Source organism: Nomascus leucogenys, chromosome 8 (assembly GCF_006542625.1).
Source record: "Nomascus leucogenys isolate Asia chromosome 8, Asia_NLE_v1, whole genome shotgun sequence".
Classification (NCBI taxonomy): Eukaryota; Metazoa; Chordata; class Mammalia; order Primates; family Hylobatidae; genus Nomascus; species Nomascus leucogenys.
In genome coordinates, this window is record NC_044388.1 from 71,547,898 (window position 1) to 71,557,242 (window position 9,345).

Sequence of the window (9,345 nt, forward strand, 5' to 3'; positions counted from 1 at the left end):
AATTTTATTTATCCTTCACTTATGAAGCTTAGTTTGGCTGGATATGAAATTCTGGGTTGAAAATTCTTTTCTTTAAGAACGTTGAATATTGGCCCCCACTCTCTTCTGGCTTGTAGGGTTTCTGCTGAGAGATCCACTGTTAGTCTGATGGGCTTCCCTTTGTGGGTAACCAGACCTTTCTCTCTGGCTGCCCTTAACATGTTTTCCTTCATGTCAACCTTGGTGAATCTGATGATTATGTGTCTTGGGGTTGCTATTCTTGAGGAATATCTTTGTGGTGTTCTCTGTATTTCTTGAATTGAATGTTGGCCTGCCTTGCTAGGTTGGGGAAGTCCTCCTGGATAATATCCTGAAGAGTGTTTTCCAACTTGGTTCCATTCTCCTCGTCACTTTCAGGTACACCAATCAAACATAGATTTGATCTTTTTACATAGTCCTATATTTCTTGGAGGCTTTGGTCATTTCTTTTCACCCTTTTTTCTCTAATCTTGTCTTCTTGCTTTATTTCATTAATTTGATCTTCAATCACTGATATCCTTTCTTCCACTTGTTCAAATCAGCTATTGAAGCTTGTGTATGCTTCACGAAGTTCTTGTGCTGTGTTTTTCAGCTCCATCCGGTCATTTATGTTCTTTCCCACGCTGGTTATCCCAGTTAGCAATTTGTCTAACCCTTTTTCAAGATTCTTAACTTTCTTAAAAATATGGAATGCTTCACGAATTTGCATGTCATCCTTGCACAGGAACCATGCTAATCTTCTCTGTATCATTTCCAATTTTAGTATATGTGCTGCTGAAGTGAGCACAAAGTCTAGCATTTTTTATTCTCAGTATAGTGTTTGCCCACTGCACTAATGGTATGACTACATGTATTGATGAAAAATATATAGTTGATCTAGAAGTACTCTCTACTGGAGGTACTCAGAGCTTTGTGAAAAGCTGTGTCTAACATGGGTATTGAAAATAAATTCAGGCCAGGCACTATTGCTGATGAGTGCAGTCCCAGCACTCTAGGAGGCTGAGGCTGGCAGATTGCTTAAACCCAAGAGTTTGAGACCAACCTGGCCAACATGGTGAAATCTTGTCTCTACAAAAAAAAAAAAAAAAGAAAGAAAGCAAGGCATGGTGGCATGTGCCTGTAGTCCCAGCTACTAGGGAGTCTGAGGTGGGAGGATTACTTGAAGCCAAGGAGGTTGAAGCTGCAGTGAGCTGAGATCATGCCACTGCTCTCCAGCCTAGGCACAAGAGTGAGACTCAGTGTCAAAAAAAATAAAAGAAAATAAATTCAAATATGTGTGACTCATTTACTCCCAACCTACAGCAGTAGGTGGATTATGTAACACAAACTAACAGTCACAAAAAATTTGCCTTTGATGACTTTACTGGATTTTTACCCTATGTCAAATCAATCCTCTTTAATGGTTTAAATGGGCTCCTAAAATCTTTTGCCTTGCTGGTCTCTGCAGAATACATTTGTTTTGCCTGCATTCTTATCATAATCTATAGAATTTAAATGGGATCTTTGTTACCACTTTAGCAAGTCACCTATGAGGCATCTAGCATATAACCCGCCTCCTGCTAGGTGCTGCCAGCCCAATATTGAATGAAACAGAAATTATCTTTGCCTTTGTGCTGCTTACAGTCTAGCTTACCAGGAAAACGAAAAGACCCTGCCGTGTCAGCTCTGGGGCCCCATCTCCAGCGATTAGGGTCCAGTAGGTCTATTTTGGCCCAGGAATCTGAATTTTAACAGGCTTCCCAGGTGTTTTTTATGCAAGTTGTCCAAAGGCCATGCTTAAAGAAGCACATGTTCTACCACCTACTCAGACAGCTTTGGGGGTATGTCTTACGAGCCAAGACATTTGTCTTAGTCTGCCAAAACAAAAATACCTTAAACAATAGAAATATATTTTCTCACAGTTCTGGAAGCTGTAAGTCCAAGATCAAGGTGTCAGCAGGATTGCCTTCTGGTGAGGCTCTCTTCTTGGTTGGTAGATGGCTGCATTCTCTCTGTGTTCTCACATGGCAGAGACACACAGAATGACAGAAAGCCCACTGGAGTCTCTTATTAGGGCACTAATCCCATCAGATCTGGGCTTCACCTTCATGACTTCATGAAACCATAATTACCCTCCAAAGGCCCCACCTCCAAAAAGCATCATCACACCAGGGCTAGGGCTGCAGCATATGAATTTTGGGGGACACAATTCTGTCCATAGCAGCATCTTCAACAGGTCCACTCATTGTCCCTATGACCCTCATTGTTATAGAGCCTGGAGAATCCCCTACTAACACTCCAAATAGTCACGGCAGAATTAGAATCTACAGGCAGCTTAAGCCTGCTCCCTAAGATTTCTGATGTATTTCTTAAATGAAATAATGGCTAATTTAAAAAAATAAAAATAATAGCTTCAAATTATGTATCTTAGAGTAAAGGCAGCTATTAGATGACATTACTATGAACGTACATATATCCCCATCCTCAACTGTGATGTCTTTATTGGATAATTCTAAACAATAAACTTTCTTAAGGGATAGGGGTTCTGTGAATTCAAGCAATATCCTACATTGCATAGGTGCACCTAACATCTCTGCAAATTGTTATGCGATTCAACCATTCTGAATCAGTGTCAAAAAGTAAATACAATCACAGTAAAAGGGGCTGCTACCTTGCTGTTCTACATCCCTCACCAAGGCCTTTTCCTTTCCTGAGAACAGCAGTTAAATCCTCTGCCCAGCATTTAATCTTTACAGGTTGTGTGGAACATCACAAAAAAGTAAAAACACGTTACAATCATTTAGGAGTAAGAGCTAGCAGAGTGCTGTCAGTATTTCTGGATACCACAGGTTTCAGATTCTCTTGTATAATTGCCTTGGATCTTGGGGGAAAAAGTCTTTCTTATAAGTGAAAACAGACAAATATTTTGGCATCTTTATCTTGAGATATCATATATCATAATGCAAGAGTGATTACCTTATTGGTCTCCAAGCTCTTTCTGGTTCAAGATCTCTGTTCACACTGACCCCCAGCCCCTCACTCTGACTTTTTACCCTGTGTCTTTATCCTAATCATATTTTAAGTCAGTGCCACCCATTTGTTTCTACTGTCTTACTCAAAGTTTTCACAACTTGGTGATTGCTTTTTGGTTGGTTATTAATATATCGTCTGCATTTCCCTTACATCTGCAGGCTTGTACTTCTGGCACAGGGCAGGTGCTCCAGATATGCTTTGTTGAATGCATGAATTCTCTGCATTGAAAGACAATTGTGACAGATATACAGGGCAAAGGTTAAGAGATTGTGTGCATTTTTGCTCAATTGTGTGTGTGTTTCTCCCTCAGAAATAGAATATGAAAAGATATTATTCCTTCCCATTAAGAACACCTGACAGGAGGTCACACTTCAGTATAGTTGATATATCATGTTTAGAAAAATGAACTTGTTTTTAAATGGGATTTTCATTCTTATATACTTCCCAGTGTTTATGAAAGACAGAGAAGCTAAGGGACTTGCTCTTGCTGGCAGTGTTTTTTATTTTCTATATTTCTCTTCTTGATAAATAAAAGGGAAAGGTGTGGGTAATTACAGGATATTGCAATATAATATTCCTGGTGGCCACCATATGAAAGAATCATAAGCATTTTTCATTCCTTTCAACCAAACTAATAGCAGGGAAGTTCATTGCAAGCCAAATCCTTTAATACCCATAGAAAATATTTTAAAACTTACTGGTTCAAAATTAAGCTTAATTATTTCTCCCCATTTGGCATATGAGAATTATACAATTTCACCTCAAAAAAGAAAATGAAAGAGAAAGTCAAACAGAACTGGTCCCAAATGATATTATGGGTCTTTACAAATAAGCACACAATGACTTGAGGACAGGCTATTACTTTTGGGAAGCAAACAGAAAGAAATGTCAATGCCCCTTACAATCGAGGTGAACATAACCCTGTTTGTGTACCTTCATACAATTACCGAAAGTGCTTCTTTCATCCTCAAAATTGTTCTGCTTTAGACAAATTATATAATCACCTTATTTATGATTTAAGAACATCTGAAGCTTAACAATTTTAGAAATTTCAAAAGTTACCTAACTAAATTGCAAAATGTATCTCCTAGTGTTGGTTTTGTTTGTCATTTTAAAATATATTTGGAAAAAATAACTGTCCTAAAATTCAGAGAAACCACCACAATTCTTTTCCCCCACATTTAACAGGAGTGGCATATTCTATGTTATAATAATACATTCTATGGTAATCATAAAGAAAAAATTACGAAACTGGTTAAACTATACAGCATTACAAACATACCAATAATGGCATATTTCAAGAAAGATAAGTAAAAAGACAAATGCAAAACTATCATCAATTTTAAATTGAATGTCCGCCTCAAAAGATAATTTGTTCTCAAAGTGGTGGGAAGATATATTTTTCTTTTAGCTCTCTATACTTTGGACATCTCATATCCTTACCTAAGACATTAGTCCAAAATAAAGTCTTTTGAAAGAATGCCTACTGAGTTTCAAACCAAGTACTGGCTTCCACTTATTAGGGATAGCTTTAGAATAAGTCTCTGGAAAATAAGTGTCTCCTTGTGTGAGAGTATTTGAATAGGAGCAAAATAAATGCTCTGTCTCTGAAACATTTCAATATTTTTCAGAGGAAAATCATTTCATGTTTATAATATCTCAGCGCAAATTTTACATGAAACACTATAGGAAAGTCTCCTCTTTCTAGTCATTTTTTGGACACTATATTTGAAGAAGAAAATGTTAAAATCACAAAAAGTCATAGTGTGTGTGCATGCATTTTATCAATACAATGAAGTTTTTTGTGTCTTTAATGTATGAATAATTTTTAAAGCATATCTTCATTTTTTTCTTCTTTTTTTTTGGTTTATTACTTGAGAAAACAGAGGTATCAGCTATTTAAAATTGCTTTGAAAATGTGAATCTAGTCAGACACTGTGCACTGAAACAGTGGTAAGTCACAGAATAACTATGAAAAACACTGAATTTCTTCTCAGGGGACCTGGGTTCTGGTCTAGATTCTACCACAAACTAAATTTGTAGTCCTGTGCCATTCATTTTACATTTCTAAATACAAATTTCCTGATACATAGAAACAAGCTACATATATTTCCCCTGCTTGTTTCCCAGAGTTAACAGGATCATATAAGAAAACATATGCGTATTATTCTCATTCCATTCCATATAAGGTAGACCTGAATAGTACCTTAATTGAGGAAATGAATGACTGTGAAATGCATGAAATTCAGAATCTCATTGGGCTTCCAAGGTTCTTGGCTTGCAAGGTGTCTTACCTTTGCAAGTTATTTAACTTTATCAATTCTTAGTTTGTTCATGTGCAAAATGAGGATAAGAACTTTATGAAATTTCTCATGCTTATGAGGTAATGCAAAATGTCTCATAAGTAAATATTAGCTTTGGGACTTCAGAGCACGACTTCTGTGATGATGATTTCTTGCAATATTAAATAAGTGGTGAAACCACCAGTGCCTCTAGAAGCCCGAAATATGTCTACACATATATGGGAGACTCAATAAAATGGGGGGAAAAGTGAATCCAATTTTTTAAATTATTATGAAAAGAAAACAGTGACACATTTTATAGATTCTATGTGTTAGTGGGTTACTTATTTGTTCACTTAATTCCACTATATCTTATTATAACCTATATCCTACTATACTAGAAATTGGTTTGTAATATGTTTAAATAGCATGGTCAACGACTAGAAAACTTGATCAAAATACAGTCATCAAAATGAAGAAAGGAGAGTATTAATGGTTATAGAAATTCACTGGCTAAATTGAAGGAGATGGGAGGAGGCCTAGGATATGATCTTCAGAGATTTAGTGTGATCCAGGAGAAAAATCATATAGCAGGTGAATTTCTAGAAGATACACTCAAAAGTTAGCACTGAGGTACAGATTGATAACCATAGTTGAGAACTCTAATAAAATTCTACCACATTGATCAGGTTGAGCCTGTTTCTTGCCTTGGAACCCAGAGGCTTCACAACATTGTTCATAGGCAAGAAGTGATTTCAGATTTTCACATATTTCTGAATAAGATTTATTGTGGGAGAATTAAAGAATGGAGGGACAAATACAAACCTTTGTTGCTCCATCAAATTTTTTCTGAAAATATAATCTTTGCTTCGTAGCTTCTTTTTATTTTTTTAAATTTTGTTCCAGATCTTTGTTAGACAAAATTTGAAACGATTTTTTGTATTGTGTGTTAAACATTGGATCTTTGGGAATGCAGAAGAAAAGGATATTATAGTTAAAGGAGTAAATTAATCAAATTATGCCTCTCTGGATTAAGAATTGTTCTAAGTGTATTCTCAAATTGAAAGTTTATTAATCGGTACTTTTTGATTAAGGTTTTCTCATTATTTTGCCTTCTTGAATATTAGCTATTATTGATACATCCTCTAATATGGGCATACAAATGAGAGGATACCTAACCTGACAGGGAAAAACAAATAATTGAAGGAAAAAAAACCTTATCCTCAAGTGTAAAATCTTATAAATTGTGAACAGATTACTAGTAATCAAAGTGTCTGACTTACTCTTTATGCAAATATTATTGAAAATCCTGCATATGCAAACAAAGATTCTTTGTGATAGAGGTTAAAGCCATACAGTGCAGTGATTAGTATTCTTTGTATACATTCAAACACAACAAGATTGATATGCAAGCAAAATGAATTACAATCAGGAATAACACTCTGTTATTATCGTATCACTCAAAAACAGTACCAAGACAATATAGTATTCAGGGAAATATGGGAATGTTGTGAGGCATTAGTGAGAGACGGAAGATTTCTAGGAATATGGTTTTATATCATTTATGATTTAAAAATCTATAGGCAACAAACAAAATAAAACACAATGGAAATGATATACCAGCATAATTATTCATGAAACAAAGACAGTTTTGCATATATTTTCAGGTCTTGGGCAAGACTGATCTTTTTTAGGTCTTAGATCCTGAAGATGTATGCTAAACTATTCATAAAATTTTTTATCACAAAATAATACTGTAACTGATTCTGTTCTTATTATTTTAGGGGGGAGAAAACTCCCACGCCCAAATTAGATATTCAATTTGGAAGCTGTTGAGGAATCTACTGTTTCTTTAGGGCAATGATATTTTTTAAAAATGCTATGCATGTCTGCTAAGGAGCATTTACCCAAAAGATTTCAGAGTCACAAATTATATCAGATGCTGTTTTAGTACATTTTGCATTGCTATAAAGGAACTATCTGAGGCTGGGTAATTTATGAAGAAAATAGCTTTATTTGGCTCACAGTTCTGCAGGCTGTACAAGATGCATGCACCAGCATTTGCTTCTGGTGAGGGCTTCAGGAAGCTTCCAACCATGGCAGAAGGGGAAAGTGAGCAGATATCACATGGCAATAAAGGAAGGAAGAGAGAGCAGAAAGTGCCATGCTTTTTAAAATAAGCAGCTTTTACATGAACTAATAGAGCAAGAACTCAGTCATTACCCAGAAGGCAGTACCAAGGCATTCATAAGGAGCCACTCCCATGAGTCAAATACCTCCCAACAGGCTCCACCTCCAACACTGGGGATCAAATTTCAATATGAGATTTGGAGAGGACAAATATCTGAACTATACCACATGCCAAGGTTAAAATAAACTATGGTCATATACTATTTCCTTTTGAAGATTGAACCCTAATAGCAATTAAGGTAAAAATAATCTGTAATTAAGAATTAATAAAGCATTTTATTCTTATGGGATTTAGAATTTTACTTAGAATAAATATGGCATTTCTGAAATCTACTCCCTTAAAAATGGCATACTATGAAAGGCAGACTGGTTTATTTCAAATCTATTGCCAAATCATTTAAAATCTCCAAGCCTCCCCGTAACTACAGCTTGAGTTATTGCACCTGCTTTTGAGCAATTGACAGATCTATGCTACCTGAACTAATCTCTACTTTATCTCTGACTTGGGATTTAGAAATGTTGAAAGTGCCACGTGAAAAGGTAGGCATGCAATAAGAATTGTGGTCTTCATCCTTGAGTCTCTTCTAAAGTTGTCAGGAATAAATGCAGCATTCTAAACTACAAATTCATGAACTTAAAAGTTAGGCAAAAAAAGACAGGAAGAAGTGAGACTGTAGAAGTTTGGTAAAGTAAAATAAATAGGTATGTAAAACCAAGAGTGTCTTGCTGAGCACTCAGATTTTTAAATTCTGCATTGTCTCTGGAACAATTTTAAATACAGGAACTACCCAATCTGGTCAACAAGATTGACTATTGTTACTAATATCTTCATATCCATTGAAAAAGTCAACATATTTTGTTTCTGAATACAATAAATAATTATTACTTAACTTCTCAGTTGCATTATGATGATGATGATGATGATGATTATAGTAACAACACAAATAGTTTTATTTTTATGAAATATCTTACTTGACCTTAACAGTAATACTGAGAGAGACAATGACAGTTTTTGTCATTAACCTCAGTTATCTAAGGAGAAAGCTTAGATTAATAATGCACTAAGGCTACAGGCCAAGGCCACATGAGTGAGATAGGTGACTGGAACTTGGTTATTATAACTCTACGACCTGTTACTCTTTGGTGGACACCACACAGCCTCTCTATTACTGCCTCATATTAAAGTAGACACTTCATCAGTCTTAAACTTTGTATACAAATAGAGAAATTGATGTGACGAAGGATATCAGCTAATATTTCCTACACTATGTTTCAGTTTTAATCTATGTCAAAACTGAAGTGTGTTTATATTTAAATATTCTAATTTTATATTTTTATTGATACATAATAATTGTACATATTTATGGGGTACATGGGATATTTTGATACATGAATACAATGTGTAATCATCAAATCAGGGTAATTAGGATATCCATCACCTCAAACATTTATCTTTGTGTGTGTCGGGAAAATTTCAAATCTCTTCCAGCTATTTTCAAATATACAATATATTATTGGTAACTATAGACACCCTATTCTATCAAACACTAGAACTTATTTCTTCCATCTAACTGTATGTTTGTACCCATTAATCAAACTCTTTTCATCCCACTTCACTTCCCAGCCTCTGGTAATTATCATTCTACTCTCTACCTCCAATACATCAGCTTTTTTTTTTTTTTTAGCTCCCACAGAAGGGTGAGAACGTGGAATAGTTGTCTTTCTGTGCCTGGCTTATTTCACTTAACATGGTGATCACCAGCTCCATCCATGTTGCCATAAATGACAAAATTTCATTCTTTTTTATGGTTGAATAGTATTCCATTATATTTTTATGTACCAC

At 35.3% G+C, this 9,345-nt stretch overlaps 1 non-coding gene across 1 annotated transcript; it reads right to left on the bottom strand.

The window, feature by feature from the left end:
- Nucleotides 1-697: 697 nt before the first annotated feature.
- On the bottom strand, nucleotides 698-805 carry LOC115836571. Its single transcript, XR_004031621.1, has one exon. It is a non-coding gene; the product is annotated as a U6 spliceosomal RNA (small nuclear RNA).
- Nucleotides 806-9,345: the final 8,540 nt, after the last annotated feature.